The sequence below is a fragment of the Mesocricetus auratus genome, unplaced genomic scaffold (assembly GCF_017639785.1).
Source record: "Mesocricetus auratus isolate SY011 unplaced genomic scaffold, BCM_Maur_2.0 Super-Scaffold_100004, whole genome shotgun sequence".
In the NCBI taxonomy this organism is placed as follows: domain Eukaryota; kingdom Metazoa; phylum Chordata; class Mammalia; order Rodentia; family Cricetidae; genus Mesocricetus; species Mesocricetus auratus.
In genome coordinates, this window is record NW_024429189.1 from 8,711,984 (window position 1) to 8,731,414 (window position 19,431).

Below are 19,431 nucleotides of genomic sequence, written 5' to 3' on the forward strand. Positions count from 1 at the left end.
GGGGGGGGCGGTCTGCAAACAGTCTACCTTGCCTTCTGGCTGGTGTGGCCTTTGGTGTTGCTTGTTTTTGTTATTGTTTTATCTTTGTCTGATTTTGGTATCTGAGTTACACCTCTGTTACAGAATGAGTTTGGCAGAGCTCTTCAATTTACTGTTTCATTTAATTCAAAGGTAAGTGTCAATATTAGATCACCCTTGAAAGCTTGACAAAATTTAGCAATCTATCCAGTGCTGGACTTTTCTTTTTGTGTAAAGTCTTTGAATTGCTGCATCAGTCTCATTGTTTATCATGAATCTGTTTAGGTTGTTTATATCATTGTGCTTTAATTTCAATAGGTCAAGAAATTTATTTATTCTAGGCTGTTCAACTTGATGGAAACATAAGTTTTCAAAGTATTCCCTGATAACCTTTGGGATTTTACTGAGTCTGTTGCAACAACTCTCTTTCTTTATACATTTAACCTCCCTATATTGAAAAGGCAAGAAACATTTTACAATCCCCCTCAAAACTCATATATGTTATTCGTTTTGGGTAGTCATTGTTAAGGTGGTATCCTTTTGGATTCCATTGAGCATTAGTGTCATGGGAAATAGACAAAGATATGATTAGTCACTGAGAATATTTATCTCATTAGCAAATTTTGAGGGTGATTTTTTAAAATTTGTTCATAAATGAGGGTTTTTAAACCTGAAAAAAATTTCCCTTTTCTTCTGTTTATACCTAAATAAAATGAGGCAAGTACAGGGTTAATTAATATGCAAATATTTTCTGTCACTTGAGCTTTCATAGTTATAAAGGCAGACTATTTTTCTCTGTGGCTCCTGGGTTGTTAGGCATAACCAAAACCTACTCCTTAACAGTAGAGCCTGAGATTTATACTCTTTACCTCATAACCTGCCTATAATTAGCTAATATTTCCTTTACAAACTTTAAAGATCCATTTCAATATCCGGATTGAAGTATTAAAATCTTAATTTTTTAATTTGATTTCTTTCAGTAAATTTGGCCTGGAAATTTTGTATATGCATTCATTTAGCTAGTGTTATATGAGCCCTGTCGTGTTCCCAAACTTCCAGATGCATTCGCTAAAAGAAACAAAAGTCATGTCATGAAGTGTATCTGTGGATCCTTGTCAGTGGATACTTGAACTGATATTAGAAAAGTTTTAAAAGATCCCATGACTATCTAGTTCTATGAAAGCCCATAGTCAAAGCATGCATGTATTAAAAAAAACTCAGAAATAAAAACTATTTTGAAAAATTTAGCAGTGTATTTTCAAATTTAAGGTATTAAAAGAAAAGAAGTACCTTTTTATGTGTGTAATTTGTATATTTTATTACGGTCAATGTAGTTTTTACTGTCGCTTTTGCTGCCATTGACGCTTATCATACTATACTTTCATCATTAGTTTTCATAAGGAGAATCGTTCTGTGAGTAATTATTCTAAGTATAAGAAGCACTATTTTTACAACTTTCCATGTGTGCTGGTATTGTGCTTACTGAGGTATAAGTTTCACAATGTTCATGTTATCATGTCAACTGACATTATAAAAGACTTTTAAATCAGGTTTTGTTATTTTGATAACAAGTACTTATCAAATTCATTCTATTACCTCAGTTATTTGTCTAAATGAATCTATGCTAATTTCCCATGTTCTCTATAACAACCAAATACTAGGTGCTGTATCAGCAAGATTTGTCATTCATCCCAGATATTGCTAAAGAGTGATAAAATAGATTACAATTTTGTGGGGACACCAGACCTTGAACAGAGACCCACTTCCCCTTCGGCCTGGGAGCAGGCAGCTGTGAGATAATGTTTACTGAAAACAATTCAGTGCTATAAAGCTCTTGATAGGGCTCAGATAAAGACTCGCTCACTGAAACACCATGACTTTGACATCCCCTACGGCTAGATGCTTCTTCCTGTTCTGGGAGAGTTGTTGGAGAATTGTATGTAGATGGATGGCAGAAGTCCTTAAAAAGGGAAGTGTTTTTTCTTGAAGAGTCTTCTCCAAAGCCAACTTGGGGAGCATAAAGTTTTCTTAAAGCAACCGACTGGTCTCTGGGTCATCTATCCCGACCACCTCGCTACATTCTCGGACGCAGGCTGCACAGCAGGTGCGACAATTGGAGGATCCCACCAAGATCTTGGAAGCGAGGTAAGTGAGCAGATTTGTCTCTTTTTCTGGCCAGGGACAGATTGGGGAAAAAAAAGAAAAGAAACCATGGGGAATAGTTCTGGGAAGCTTGAATTACAGTATCAATTTAAAAAGTTACTTGAAGGACATGGGACTACAGTAAAGTCTAAAACCTTAGAAGGCTTTCTAAAATTCATCTAACGAGCCAGTCCATGGTTCATTACTGGGGGGAGCTTAAATATCCCAGATTGGGAGGAGGTTCGCCATGATCTTCATCAACTTTTACGAAAAGAGGGACCTGAGTCCCTGCCCCCATCCACATTCTCCTTATGGAGATTAGTGAAGGGCGCACTTTTGACAGATAAGGCTAGCCACCGCCAGGTAGTCCAGGCCACAAAAGAGGCTTTTTCAGAGTTACAAGAGACTGAGACTCAAGCCTCCCTGAGTTCTGAGGCAGAGAGTGACAGTGAATCATCTGGAGAAACCCTGCCTGAAACTAGAGGCTCCATTGTTAGTGAGGATGAGGCCCGATCCAAAAAGAGGGACTCCAGTCAGAATCAGGCATATCCTACTCTGTCGGACCTAGAAAATGAAAATAGCTCAGACCCAGACTCTGACTCGTCAGTGTCTGAGAAGGAACGGTTACTTGCTGAGGTCTCGGCCCTTAAAAAGGCACTAAAAAGGACTCGAATTAAAAAAAGACAGGCCAGGGAGAGAAACCCTTCATACTCTAAAATGAGGGACTCCTCCTTCTCGGACCTGGAGGGAAGACCCAGAGGAGGGGTCCAATGCTGTCCAGTGGTGGCCCCAGTAATGGAAGTTCCAGACCCAAACAACCCTGAGCGGGTCATTAGGCGCCATAACCCTTTAAGTTTCAAAGATATGAAACAACTGAAAGAGGCAACTCTAAATTATGGAGCACAGGCTCCCTTTACACTTTCCTTAATGGAATCTTTTGTGCCTCTTAATTTGACACCTGGCGATTGGCAGCAGCTTTGTCCGGGGGAGATTATTTGGTTTGGAGAGGTGAGTTTCAAGAAAGATGCAGCCAGACAGCCCAAAGGAATGCACAGGACGGACAGCCCCAGAGAAATGTGGAGATGCTTACTGGGAGTGGTCAGTATGCCACCGCTCAACAACAAATGCAATATGACATCGCTGTCTATGCTCAAGTGGCGGCAGCAGCCCAAGGTGCTTGGAAAGCATTGCCTTCAAAGGAAGGAGGGGATCACCTGTCCAAAGTCCTTCAAGGACCCTCCGAACCTTTCCAAGACTTTGTAGACCGCCTCAGTCAGGTAGCAGAGAGAATATTTGGAGGCATTGGGCCTGTAATACCAGTTATCAAACAGATGGCTTTTGAAAATGCAAATAAGTACTGTAAGGAGGCTCTTCGCCCCCACCGCAACAAAAGTCTAAATGACTACATCCAGATCTGTAGAGACATTAATGGTAATTTCATCCAGGGCCAAGTGTTAGCTGCTACTATTCGACCCCAAGGGGGAAAAAAAAGATCTAATCAGGGAGGGAGAAAAACATGTTTCAGCTGCGGTAGGGAGGGACACTTCTATAGAGAGTGCCCTCAAAATAGTACTACTAGTCTCAAGAGACCTGGTTTATGCCCCCGCTGCCAAAGGGGATATCATTGGGCCACTGACTGCTACTCTAGAACTGACTTGGGGGGCAATTTCCTTCCTACTAATAATAATAAAAAAAACTGGAAGAGGGCCCTGCCCCAGGGCCCCAAAACCAATGTGTATGGGGGAATGACCCCCGCTGTGGGCAGCAGCAAGATTCGTTTACTCCCCCAGAGCAACCCCTTCATATCTCAGACCTCCTTAGAGCCACTTCAGGCAGTGCAGGATTGGACATCGGTCCCTCTACCCAGGCAGTCCTAACACCCAAGATGGGGATCCAGGACCTCCCTACTGGGGTACATGGGCCATTGCCCCCAGGCACAGTTGGGCTACTCTTGGGATGGTCCAGTACTATCCTTCGAGGCATCCAGGTACACCCTGGTGTTATAGACCAGGATAGTGAGGGAGAGATTAAAATAATGACATCAGTGGAGAGTGGGGTTGTTGCCATCCCAGCAGGAGAATGGATTGCTCAGTTATTCCTCCTCCCTACAGCTCCTTGTGAGGTTCGAAAAATTAAAGAGGAAAGGGGTAACCAAGGTTTTGAAAGTACTGGCCCAGCAGTATTTTGGGTAGCCACCATGGAGAACCGCCCCCAGCTTACATTAAAGATAGAAGGCAAGTCCTTCAAAGGTGTTTTAGATTCTGGAGTGGACATTTCTGTCCTCTCAGACAAATTCTGGCCCCCTGCTTGGGCCAAGCAGGAAGGGAAGGTGACCCTCCAGGGAATAGGACAGGCTGTGCCACAAAAGAGCCTCAGAATGCTAAAGTGGCAAGATTCTGAGGGCCACACAGGGTTTTTTCAACCATATGTTTTGTCTGGCCTCCCTACCAACCTCTGGGGACGAGACCTCCTATGAGAAATGGGAGTGGTCCTCACCACCCAGGCACCCAAGTCCAAAAGCGGGGCCCCCCAGCAAGGGATGGGCTGGAGTCAGGGGAAGAGACTAGATAAACTAGAGCAGGGAGAGGCTTGTCCGGTGGCATTCCCCACTTTGAATACCAGGGCCCCAGGGAACAGGAAGGATTTTAGCCATTTTTAATGAGGGTCACTGTTGAGCCGCCAGCCCCCACACCTATCACATGGCTATCAGATGATCCCGTATGGGTGGAACAGTGGCCCTTACCAGCAGAAAAACTCCAGGCGGCTCATCAGCTAGTTCAAGAACAATTGGAGGCGGGCCATCTGGTCCCCTCCACGTCCCCCTGGAATACCCCCATATTTGTAATTAAAAAACCATCAGGAAAGTGGAGGTTACTACAAGACCTGAGGGCCGTAAATGCGACCATGCAGCCCATGGGGGCGCTCCAGCCTGGCTTGCCCTCACCTGTGGCCATTCCTAAAGACTGGCATTTGATTGTCATTGATTGAAAAGACTGCTTCTTTTCCATTCCCCTACATTCTCAAGATAGTCCTCGGTTTGCATTTAGCCTTCCTGCAATTAGCTTTAGGGAGCCTGCACTTCACTTCCAATGGGTGGTGCTCCCCCAAGGGATGGCTAACAGTCCAACTATATGCCAGATTTATGTAGCTGCCTGTTTAGATCCCCTCAGGCATAAGTTCCCTGATCTTTACATCATCCACTACGATGATGTTCTTTTGGCTGCAGCCGAGGAGAGGCAATGTTACATAGCCTTTGCAGAGCTACAAGAGCTCCTGGAGGCCCGTGGATTTATTTTGGCTCCAGAAAAGATCCAAAAGAGACACCCTTATACTTACTTGGGTCATCAAATTCAACAAACTGGCCTCCGGCCCCAAATACTCCAAATCTATTGCTCAAATTTAAAAACACTTCATGACTGGCAGAGATTTTTGGAAGAGGTGCAGTGGATTTGCCCTTCTCTTTCTATTGAAACAGCAGCTCTTAAACCCCTTTATGATATTCTTCCTGGGGATCCCGCTCCAACTTCCCCTAGACAGATTACCCCAGAGGCCAGGAATGCCCTACAATTGTTGTTAAAAAGTATAGAAAAAGCCCACCTTCGGTGTATAGATTATGGACAGCCTCTTGTTCTGGTTGTACTTTCATCTAGCTTTTCGCCCACTGCCGTGTTTTGGCAGACTGGCCCCATTTATTGGATATATTTGTCAGCCTCCCCTAAGAAGGTAGTGGCCCCCTACTATAATCCGATTTTACAATTGTTATGGAAGGCACACAAGTTAAGCATCCAAACCTTTGAAAAGAGTCCTGATAAAATTATTCTTCCTTATGATAAAGAGAAGATGGAACATCTACAGACCTTCGATGGGTGGACCCTGTTTATTACATCTATAGGTGCCAAGTTTGATAACCATTATCCCAATAGCCCCTGATGTCTTTTTTTTAAACAACACCCTGTGATTTTTCCCAAGGCTTTAAAGGAGAGCCCTCTAGTTGGAGCTCGCTCAGTCTTTACAGATGGTTCCTCCAAAGGTTTCGCGGTGGTGGTTTCTTCTCAGGTACAGAAGAGGGTACCCATAGGGCAAATGTCAGCACAAGCTGCAGAGTTGTTTGCCTGTTTGATGGCCTTCCAAATGTTTGAGGGGGAGCCCTTTAATTTACATACTGATAGTGTCTATGTTGCCAACATTGTCAGACCTTTAGAAACTTCTCCATATGTTCTTCCAACCTCTCAGATTCATTCCTTATTAGTTCAGCTCCAACATCTTATTTGGCAACGCATCTACCCTGCTTATGTGGGATTTATTCGTGCACATACTAACCTTCCAGGACCCCTTGCCCAGGGCAATCAATTTGCTGACTCCTTGACACGCCCTAGGGTCTTATACACTCAGGAGCAGCTTGCCCACCAGCTCCATGAGCAATATCATCTAAATGCCTGCTCCATTAAATTTCATACTGGGTGTCCCCTATCCATGGCTACATAGATTACCTCTCAGTGCCCTCACTGTGCCCCTTATCATAATTCTCCCAATGAGGGGGTAAATCCCCGGGGCCTCAGGGCCAACCATCTTTAGCAAATGGATATAACTCATCTGCCACAGGCAGGGAAATTAAAATACATGCATGTTTCGGTGGATACGTATTCTAAACTGATTTTTGCCTCCCTCCACTCAGGAGAGAAGATTAAAGATGTTATTTCTCATTGCCTGCAGGCCTTTGCCTACATGGGCGTTCCTGATGCCCTAAAAACAGACAATGGTCCTGCCTATGCCAGCAATCGCTTTGCTGCCTTTTGCAGGGAACATCACATTGTCCACTCTTTTGGTATTCCTCACAACCCCACCGGACAGGCCATTGTGGAGTGCACCCATGCTACTCTCAAACAGTATTTTAAAAAAATAAAAAAGGGGGAATATGTCACCTCCCCCAATATTCAGTTATCCACCATACTTTATATTTTAAATTTTTTGACCATAGAGAGTAATAATTTGTCTGCTATGGAGAGACATTGGAACAAACCCTCCCAGTCTTTGGGATGGGTCAGATGGAAGGACTTAATTACAGGAAAATGGTAACCATCCACCCACCCCCCTATTAGCTAGGGTCCGAGGGGCTGTTTGTGTTTTCCCTCCAGGAAGTGAGAAGCCTATTTGGGTCCCCGAACGGTGCATCAGGCATGTTGACCCCGACTCTGCTCCCGACACTAGGAATGCTCACCATGATAAAAATGATCCAAACATTGCCAAACTCAGGTAAGGGAAGTATGGGCACTGGTGAGGAAAACCCCTCCCACCGTTTTGATGCCAGTTAGTCACTGCAACTCCCTCATTCATCGCCTTTATAGCACTAATAAATACATTGGGAGTGGCTGCTGCCAACAAGAGATTGAAAGTCAAAAACAAAACAATCTGAGTTTCCCCCTCCTAAAAGGGGAATCTCTGCTTTATTAAAAATACTTAATATCTCCATGATTAAACCCTCAGTTAAAGGGTGGATTGGATTAAACATCTAATACAAGGTCAAGAAAGAAAAGGGGAACCTAAGAAGTTGCCCTCAGTTGGAAGGTGGATTGGATTAAATTTCCAGGCCCTTGTCTAAAGGGACCATTCTCAATGGGAGAATGGATTAAGATGGGTAAATTAAAAAAAAAATGGTAACAGTTAATAAATGAGGTATTAGTATTCAGTAAAGAAAAAGGCAAAGGTATATAAAATAAAAATGTTTGGTTACATTTATATGGGGTAGGTTATTGATACAAATTTAAGGTCAATTTTGTGAGTCATCTCTAAAAACTTTTGGCAAAAGCCTGCCTTTCCACTTTGCATCTACAGAATTACAAGGAGTGGGTATGGCTGTAGCCCCTGAGTGTAGCTCAAAACTTCTCAAATGAAGAAATGATGAGGGACATACAGAGCTTTTTCAACCTTTTGTTTTAATTCAAAGATTGACTGGAGTTGTTCTGTTAAAGAAGTTTCAGTTCAACAAACTAATCATAACCTAGGCAAAAGGAGAGATATGTATGCATGGTCTGTGTGTATGGACGTGGCCACGTCAGTATGTATAAAGTGTGAAATGTAAATGCGTGAATGTTGACAAAAGCAACTGTTCTAATTGCCTTGGATATGATTAAAGGGATACTTAAATCCCTTTAAACAGTTAAAAACTACCTAAATCGATTTAGATATAGCCAAAAGAAACATCCAGTCAGTCGGTTAATATTTTAACAAAAAATTCAAGTTAAGCCCTCAGAGCCAGTCAATTAAAGAGAGAGAGAGAGAGAGAGAGAGAGAGAGAGAGAGAGAGAGAGAGAGAGAGGTTTTTTTCAGGGAACTGCCCTGCCACTTTGGCAGGCCCCACCCCCAAAGGTGTCTGTGTAGATTCAAATTAGGCCTTGTCAGCTCAGATGCAAAGGAGGCCTTGTCAGCTAGTGAGAGCTACAGGTTAGAAAAAAAAAAAGGGACTATTTGGGACATAGTATAGTTTACAATACTTAAATGATTCTCAAAGGTACTTAATGGTTATGTCCCTTTTAAAGGACATCTACTAATAATTTAAATAGTGATCCCAATTCACCTAGATAGTTGACTAAGGAGGGTAGACAAATCCTTCTGCTGTTATGGTCCAACTTCAACAGTTCATACAAAATTTAAAAATAAAAAGGGGGAGTAATGTCCCCAGTCCCCACATGATTCATTGAATAATCCATTCCTCATTTAAAAAATTTTAAAATATAAATGCCAGTGAGCAATCTGCTTCAGACAGATTCTGGCATAATGAAACTTAAACAACTATTACTCAGGTCAAATAGAGACATCCAAACACTAGACAGTGGAGAAGACCCTAATTTGGGGTCGAGGGCATGTTTGTGTTTTCTTGCAGGAAAAGAATAAAGCTTCAGTAACTGTCACAACATTTGGTGAGATGCATGGAACAGAGAAAACTGGACCTGAGACCGTGTGAGCCTGCCCGAGCCAGTTCGAGATCTCCTAAATAGGTGTTCCTGACCCTTGATGTCATCAAATCTATAGCCCGAGAAAGAAATAAAACAGTCAGTTCGAGATTTCCAGTTTCTCATCAGGCCTGCTACATCAACCTCCTGGACCCGTGAGTTTTCATCCCAAAGCCAACAAAACTGGAAGATTAGCAGTTTGCCTTTGACACACCTTAAAACAACAGAATTCATTTTGCCAGCTTTTCCCTTTGGGGGAAAAAAGGACCCATTTAAAACATTTGGACATTGGTATGGACTGTGATGAGTGGCAAAAGCCTCTTTTCAGTATTTGAACAGGACATGGTCACTTGAAATATCAGACTTGGTAGTTCCTGTTTCTGAAATCACACCTATGCCAGTGTGGTTTTCTGGAGAAATGTGGTTTGTCCTGGGGCGACAAAAAGACTTTGACTCGGGTTGCATGTTCGGCTGATACTACTGACATTAAATTGACAGACTACAACACCACAGGAACAAATTGGTACTCTGTAAATAGTGCAACAAGCCTCTTGTTCATATTTTTTATAATGCTACATGTGTAACATCAATGATTGTACCTAATATATCTGTGCAAGTGCACTCTCTAATGCTCTCCTAAGTAGATCTTGAAATGATTGTAAACTTTATCACTGTTTTGACCTTCAAATTGTAACTATAAATCACCCTTGTAGCAAAGAAAGGCTGGTGGTAAAATGCTATGGCCCAGATCGGGGGATGGGCAGATGACAGAGAGGCACTATGTCAGTGGGGGTCCTAGGAATGGTAACAGTGGCAGTAGGCATTCTGGCTTCATGCTGAGTTCAAAGTGCCTTAGCCCATGGCAATCCCGATAGCCATAAAGCCTTATTACAGATGATTCTAAGGTTGGGGCGCTCTGTTGACAGGCAACATGTGGGGAAGACCCCTCCCACCTAAGACAGGGGTTCAAGGTCCCCCAAAGATGGGCCAGGGAGGGTGACCCTACTTGACCTAAGCCAGGAGTGCCTCATTTAAAAATAAAAAGGGGTGAATTGTGGGGACACCAGACCTTGAACAGAGACCCACTTCCCCTTCCACCTGGGAGCAGGCAGCTGTGAGATAATGTTTACTGAAAACAATTCAGTGCTATGAAGCTCTTGATAGGGCTCAGATAAGGGCTCACTCACTAAAACACCATGACTTTGACACCCCCTAAGGCTAGATGCTTCTTCTTGTTCCCCCTGCTGTTTCTCCCCGATTCTGGGGCTGGAGATTAAACCACCAGCCAGGAGGGTGAGAAGTCTGGGAGAGTTGTTGGAGAATTGTATGTAGATGGATGGCAGAAGTCCTTAAAAAGGGAAGCGGTTTTTTTTTTCTTGGAGAGTCTTCTCCTAAGCCAACTTGGGGAGCATAAAGTTTTCTTAAAGCAACCGACTGGTCTCTGGGTCATCTATCCCGACCACCTCGCTACATTCTCGGATGCAGGCTGCACAGCAGGTGCGACAAATTTCATTAAAATAAGTTTCAAAAGGTATGATTTCTAATTTATAGACCAATACTTAATTTTGAGAACATGCAGCATTTATGTTAAGATTGCTTTCTTAAAAATGTTCAGAAGTAAAAATTCATCTGATATATAATTAAACTGCATTAATTTTGGAATAATCTAAAATAATTTTGTACAATAATTGATGGGAATAATTAAACCAAAAATTATAGTTAATTGTGGTATTGTATGTGCAATGATATATGATAGTGATAGATAGATATATGATAAATGATAGATAGATAGAAGGAGAGAGAGAGAGAGAGAGACAGACAGAGAGGCTCATCCATGCAAGTGTGAATGGAAGCCAAATGATATAGTAAGTAATTTTTAGTTGCTTCCTGATTTACTTTAAAGGAATGGGTTTCTGATTGACACTGGATATTATTGTTCTGTCGATACTTATTGTCCAACAAGCCCTCAGGATTCTCCTGTCTCTGCCAATAAGCATTAGAGTTATAGGTATATGCTGATACTTTCTCATGTTTGTTCAAGTATTTTATCCACTTACTCTCTATTTCTAATCTTTCAAAGATAGTTATGAATCTCTTTGATTATTATTTTAGCCATGTGTATTTTAATCAATTATGTTACTCAAACAATGTAGAAATTACATTTTAATTTTTTATTTGAGGTATTTCATATGATAAGCAACTGTTATTTAAAATATTGTTTTAATGAAATGTTTGGAGGAAAGTTTTTCTGTAGAAACATGAAAATGGACAAACACCACCAGATATATCATGGTTGTAAGATAATTTTCTAAAATAATTCCATAACTAGTTGTCATGGAAAACATTTGTACAAATTCTATAAAATGGTATCTGAAGTATAAAATATGGTAAAATTTAGATGATACTGAATGACTTTAAAAGTAATCAAAGGGGTGTTATTTTAAACAAACTGTTAATTAAGTGAATTTAGAAGTATTGAGACTAACTGTGTGTAAAGGAAGATTTCTTTTTCTATCTCAGCCCCACTAAAGTGTTTTTTCTGCAGCAGCTTAATGAAATAAACACTCTGAAACAATTTGTTTAGCCAATGACTTAGACTTCTTACTGGCTAGCTCTCATAATTATTAACTCAGTTCTATTAATCTGTGTATCTCCATGCGGCCCTAGCTTACCTGTGGTTATGATGCCCTGGCATCTTGATTCCCCATTGGCTACATGACATCTGCCCTTTGGCTTTCTTTCACTGCTGCTTTGTTCAAAATGTCTGCCTTGCTGAATTCTGCCTGCTCATTGGGCAAAACAGCTTTTATTCATCAACCAACCAATAAGAGAAGCACAGAGAAGAACATCCCCCATCAGCTGTGTTTAACAGTCTAATTCTTCTGAAGGTAAAAGTTGCCAGATGAGCAAATGGGAAACAATTAAGTGAAATAGATATTTTAAAACAATGAAAGAACAATTAGCAAGAGAAACAAGAGGGGGAGTAGCAATAGCTAACATACACTGATATATTAAACAATTCATCTCTCTTCCAATCATTTGTTTTGCCCACATTTAGTCTTAATAGCAAGGCAGTTAGTCAACCTTGTTACCTCATTTTATTGGTAAATAAACTTAGTCATAGAAACTCAGGAAAAACCTCGGTTATGAATCATGCAACTAATAAATTGTGAGACTGAGGTATAAACTCAGATATCTTATTCCCAGAAACTATACAGTAGTGTTAATGCAATATTTATAAAAATTACAAATTCATTTAGTAAATTAATTAAAGATAATAATGTGTACTATATTAGTTATCACTTACAAATGTAGTAATTTAGTTAGGAAAAATGAGAAAGAAGTAAGCTAAGAAAATATTTGAAGCAGAAGAATAATTACAAGAAGAATAATTACAGAAGCTTTTCTAATCCAAGAAAAATTTACAGTATATGTGACCTCCAGAGTGTGTGTGTATGTGTGTGTGTGTATGTGTAAATCAATACATGCAGTAAATGCTTGATACTTATTTGACAAATGAATTGCTGTGTGTATGCATATGGCTCAAACTTATGATGGTTGAGTTTCTTTTCCTAATATTTACAGTTGTGCAAAGGTGATCTCTGAAGTTTAATTTGACTTTTGAGGTTTACCCAGACTGGTCATATGTAACACTATTATATGTACATGCCAGGCAATGATATCAGCGCTATTCCACAGGCACATGAAATCGTGAAAATCAAAACTGGTTTTCTACTATATGTTTTTCTGTAAAATTGGTATTTGGATAGATAAGGGGTATTAAATTTTAGCTTTAAAATGTTTCAATTTGTAATTAATTCAGAAGGGTATACCTCTATAACAAATTGAACTTCTTTATGAAACTTTTAGTAGTTATATTTACATTCTTCAAAATGGCTGTCTTCAAGGAGAGGTGGAATTTCTGCCTTCCACCTTCCACCTTGTAGCATGTGTATGTTCTAGTGATATGCATACAATCCAGCTTTATTTTTTCATGTTCGTTGAACTTTCATAGAAAACTGAGTAAGAGACTTTGTTGTTTTTGTACTTATTATAATAAAATACTGATAGATGTTAAGAAATACATTACTGATTTACATTTTATTTCTTTTGCAATAATAACCAGATATATAGAGGAATACACACCTTAAATTTTCATAAATTTAGGGCAACCAATGTGGTAATAGGTTACCCATGAAATATGATTTCTTTCTTTTTTGTTTGATAGGTCCATCCCATGTATTTCTACTTCCCCAAATTAAAACTTTTAAGAAAATTAGTTTTGCAAAGCAAAAGTGAATACATTGGCATAGTAAGTAATAAACACCATCCCTTGTAGTGAAGATGAGTGTCAACTTACACAACCCACTTTAATATACTCAGTAGATGTATCTCTCAGGCTTTAATTTAACTAATAGTAAAATATGAGCAATATTCTTTGTCCCTATGATTCGTGCCATTCAGTATATCTGTAACTATGAGTGGGTGCTTTAAAGATTATGATGTATTTTAGTATAGTTTTTTTTGGTTTCATCATTAACTGATGTAAAACTGAAGTGTTACCCTTCTTAAATGTAATCAAGAAAAGATTAGTTTTGATTAGCCATTGAATAAGTTCAGAAACATAATCAGATACTTGCCTGTTTTGTCAACCTCTGATTTAGATTCTTTATTGCAGTTGAATGGCCTTAATCTACTAACAAATAAAATACCTAATTTAAGTAGACTATGAACAAAATGGTTTACTTTGAAAAGTTTCCATCTCTCTTAAGCAAATGTATGAGCCTAAATCACCCTAGTCATCTATTACAGACCATATAACTTATATACGGAAAGAACGATGACATTCAGTGTTCTCATGTAAAACATTTACAACCACAACTCCCCTCAATAGCTTCCCTCCAATTCCTTCCTTATACCCATCACTACTTTTTGCTCCCAACTTAAAGTGATTTCAAAAGCAACAACACTGATTCCCTTAGAACTTCCAGTATCTCTTAGGATTTCCAATATGTGCACGAGTGTAGGACTTTCTACTGAAGCATTGGTAATCTTAGGGACTTATCCCTGAAAAAACTTTCCCTACCTCCCCTGAACCCATTAATTTCTAATAGCCCTTCACCTAGAATTGGAATTTCTTGAGCCCCTCCTTGACATATCCTGTGATTTGAGCTAGCTTAATCTTGCACAGTTCTTGTGCATGGATTCCCAGCCACGTACCTTCATGTGTATAACTGTTTTGTTGTATTAGCAAATACTGTTTCACTACAGATAACCATTTTTCTTGCTCTTATAATCTCCTCCTCTTTCATAATGACCCCTGTGTCCTGGGGAGAGAGTGTGTGATACAGACAACTCTTTGTATCAGAGTACTCAGTCTCTTACTCTAAACTTTAATTTGTTGTTGATTCCTGCTGTCATCCACTGCAAAAAAAGACACTTTTTTAATGAGGAGTGAGAGATGCAGTAATCTATATGTCTAAAAATAAAAAAAATGAGAGTGCAGGTTTTTTATGTCAATTTACAAAATAAAAGTACTAGGTTATTACCTGATGCCTATGACACCCAGCTACAACTACTGAATGAATAAATGATACAAAGCACAAGTTCCTTCTAGTGGGGCAGGTTTAAAATCCAATCATAAAGTGGTTGCATACCCCTACATTTGTGCCACAAGTTGGCATGTTTGGCAAGTTCAGTTGTTACTGTATTGCACAGGAGTCATGAAAGGGAAAGATTTTTGACCACTGGTAGCATACATAGAACTGTCTAAAATTGTGAAACTATCCAGTAGGAAAGAAGCTTTCAGGTTGATGTCATCTTGATTTCTACATGTCCTATGATTCAAGTTTGTAGAGTCATCATCAATAGAATCATAGCATCAAGTTCTGGATAATAGCTAGAACAAATAACAAAAGGCTTCAATGTTTGGAAGCCCAATAACTAACAACATGAAAAGAGATAACTCCTATTTGATGTCTTGTGAAAGCATTGCCCTCTTATCCTGGGTAACCCAATTTAAACTCTTTATATTTTCAGAAGCTTCTTTAATAGTAGATTTCAATATTGCTTTTTCAAAGGTCTTTATTGTTAGTTATCCTTTCTTATATTCACCCTTCTACCCTGCCCTCACATATCTGTCTCATTTAATTTTTCTCGGGTCCATTATCCCTCTTGACCCCTTCATAACGTTTGTGTTTTATCATTTTGTTTGAAATGTCCCTTCCAATGGCTCATTACTAGTTTCCAGACATCTATATGTACTCTAATTGAAAATCATATCTAATGGTTATCTGTGACTTCTTAAGTGTGTTTATTCTCTTCTGATTAAAGTATCCTTCCAAAATGATCTGAAGAACTATTTTAGTGATCATAAATTTATTTACTCTGATTACCATGGAAAGCTTTTACTCAATTTTAATTGATAGTTTTGTTTGGAATAATAGTCTGGGTTAACAGTTGTGATATATATTCCAGGCCACTCTGGCTTTAAAATTTTGTCAGTCAGGTGTTTTTCTGATGTGTTTGCCTTTATATGTAACTTGATCGTTCACTCTGGCAGCACCCTTTAATATTCTTTGATTTAATGCCTTAACTATAATGTGCCATACAGAGTTTCTTTTCTAGTCTTATTTGGTGTTCTATAGGCCTCTTGTACCTGGATGAGAATTTCCTTCTTTAGATTTGGAATTTTTTTCTACAGTTGTATTGAATAACTCTTCATACTTTCAATATGGTATTTGTTGTGGGATAGTCTTTCTGTAAACTGTGAAGATGTGTCTCTGTTTAGGCACCTTCTGATTGTTTTAATAAAGAGCTGAACAGCCAATAGCTAGGCAAGAGAAGCTGGTCAAGACTTCTTGGCAGAGATAGGAACTTTGGAAAGAAGAGAAGGGAGATAAGCTAGACAGACATGGAGGATGTAGTATGAACTGTACTGAGCAGGAAGTAACAAATCACTTGGCAGAATGTAGATTAATATAAATGGGTTAATTTAAATTATAAGAGGTAGTTAGAAACAAGCCTAAGCTAAGTCTAAACTTTCATAATTGATAAGAAATCTCCATGTAATTATATGTGATCTGGTAGTCCAAGGAAAGTCTGACTTTAAGTAGTCCTCTTCTTTTATGCCCATAATTTGAAAATTTGGACTTTTCATGGTATCCCAAAATTTTCCAATGTTCTGTTTTTAGATGGTCCATTTTGTTTGTGAGGATTTTCACTAAGTTTTTTATTTGACTTATTGAATTTTTAATTTTCAATATTATTTCAGTTTGACTTTTCTTCATTAATCTCTTTATTGAATTGTATTTTCATACCTTTTATAAAATTTGCATTTCATTCATCCTTTTGTTTTTGTTACTTTGGAGTGTATACATATTTTCTGAGTTATCTGTGTTAGTTATAATTATTCTTTTGAAACCTATTCTGTAAGATCATTTATTTTTTATGGTTCATAGCTTTTTTTTTCCTTTTTAAAAATTTAAATTAGAAACAAGCTTGTTTTATATGTTAATCCCAGTTAACTCTTCCTCTCCCCCTCTCCTTTCTGCTCCCCAGGGAGGGTGAGACCTTCCATGAGGGATCATCAAAGTCTGTCATATCATTTGGAGCAGGGCCTAGACCCTCTTCTATGTGTCTAGGCTGAGAGAGTGTCCTTTGTGGAATGGGCTCCCAAAGTCCATTCATGTACAAGGGATAATACTGATCCACTACCACAGGTCCCATAGATTAACCAGACCTCCAAACTGCCATCCTCGTTCAGTGGGCCTGGAACAGTCCTATGCTGGTTTTCCAGCTATCATTCTGGGGTCCATGCACTCCCCCTTATTCAGGTCAGCTCTTTCTGTGGGTTTCTTCAGCATATTCTTGAGCCCTTTAATCATCACTCCTCCCTTTATGCAACTGGATTCCAGGAGTTCAACTCACTGTTTAGCTCAAGATGTCTGTTTCTGCTTCCATCAGCTACTGAATGAAGGCCCTAGGATGGCATGTATGGGAGTCATCAATCTCATTATTGGAGAAGGACATTTAAGGTAACCTCTTGACTATTGCTTAGATTGTTAGTTGGAGTCAACTTTGTAGATCTCTGGACATTTTCCTAGTGCCAGATTTGTCTTTAAACCGATAATGTCTCCCTCTATTATGGTATCTCTTTATTTGTTCTCTTTTATTCTTCCCCTGACTCGATCTTCTTGCTCTCTCCTGTCCTCCTCTCCCCTCCTCTTCTCCCCTTCTCTTTCTCCTAACTCTGTCTCCCCTCCCACATGTTCCCAATTAGCTCAGGATATCTTGTATGGGATTAGTAATTGGGGGCAGTGGAGCATTTGGTCTTGGTCTGTCATGTTACTTTTGTTTCTGTATTGGGAGTTGAATATCAGAAGTATTTCTTTTTATTCAAAACACTTTTCTTCTTTCAGTATAGGGATGTACAGAGTTCAGGAGATTATGTTGTCAGAGAATTAAGACGGTTTTCTTTTGTGGGGCTTTTATGGAAAACTTCATGTTTTACCACCAGTCTTTTGAGAGTCTGCTACTCTGACAACATAACCCTTGGTGGCCCTCTCTTCTGATGTCTTATAGTATGGTTATGTAAGACTGTTTGCTCTAGTCAATCAGCAATTGAGGTCAGAGTGCTTGTAAGACTGAGACTTCAGTGAAGAGGCTGATAGGTTCATGAGAAAGAGTCCACCTAGGAGTGTCAAGAAACAGGGTCCTGGAGGAAATGGCATTTTGTAGGGTAGAAAGGAGCAGTCCTGGTCTTTGGGGTTGAATTTGAAAGACCTTGGAGGAGACAAGCTGTCTTGCAGCACATGAAGACATCACCCCCCAAATTAGAGGAAACATATAAGGTGTGGCAAGGCTGGGCATACCCAAAGTGTGGTTGCAGAGGATATGGGCTCTCTACAGTGTAGAAAAATCAAAGCCTAGCTGAAAGACCAAGAATAAGGTCCCAGATGAGCAGGAAGGTCGGGGGGCGGGGTGGTCTCTAGAGACAGGGCTTACCTAGGAAAACAGGAAGGGAAGTCCTAGAGGATCCATGTAAGGAAACTAACAGAGAATCTGGATGAGCTTATTGGACAGACCATGGTGGAATGGCTAAGACAAGTAACAAAACGTCTCAGTGAGCCTTGGTGGTGGCAATGAACAGACCTATCAGGCCATATGTTGAAAAGAAGTCCCAAAGGAGTTGTGGAAGTTTAGAGAATACAACTGTTCTGCTAAAGGAATAGATAAAAAGTGGGCAATTTAATATAAATTATGTTTAATAAAGAGCATACATAAAATATAGAATGATATCAAGATCTATTGAAGGCTGAGTTTAATGTGTGTGTGTGTGTGTGTGTGTGTGTGTGTGTATAATAAACACATATGTATGGAACTGTACATATCAACAATCCAAAATCACAATTTTTCCCTATAATGACTGGATGACTTCCTCCAAAATCCATGGAGAATGTTTCAAATGAACATTTGCAGTAGAGAAGATGTGACAGTTATTGTCTAGGTGTTGCCAATTTATTTTCATGGCATTAACAAAGAGCCAGATGATCAAGAAAGACAGAAGACCAAGACACAGAGAAAATAAAAGTAATAATTTTAGACATTCTGAATGACAAAAGGGAATCCTTTTTAATTATTGTTGCTGTTGTTGAAAAATATAATAATTCTTTTCTAACTCTTCAACTTCTCTCAGATCTTCTTCACCTCCCCACCCACCCAACTCCACATATTTTCTTTCTTTATTTCTCCTTAAAAAACAAATAGTAGAAACAAAAAAATAGAGATCAAAATATACAAGCAAAAATCAAGACAAAATTGATGAAATCAATAAAATATGAGATAAAAAAACCATGAAAACATCACTGAGTTTGTTTTGTCTTAGCCAACAGCTGCTGATGTTGAGGCCCACTCTGGAATATTATTAGTATTACCAATAAGTAATCATTTGTGGAAAATATTTTTCTTTGCAAGTGGGTATGAATGAGATATGTGTTTTCAGCAATAGGGTTTTTTCAGCTTGTAGAGAATAACCAATAGCCTTGAAAATAGTCTGAGAATTTTGTGGGTTTCCATTGGTCTCCTTTGGATGTCACCGATTCCTGGCACTGTAGGTTTTATTTGTTGATATAAGATGTATAATTAGGGCAACATCTTACCAATGATTTGGTGACTACATTTAGGTATATATTTTAGGAAGCTTCTAATGTATCAGGTTTCCATAAATCCTCCCACCTCTCAAAAAATGTCCCTTAGTGTTAGTTCTACCTCCCCATATTTCCTTCCTTGGATCTCTCTGCCATAGCCCTCCCCATTTATC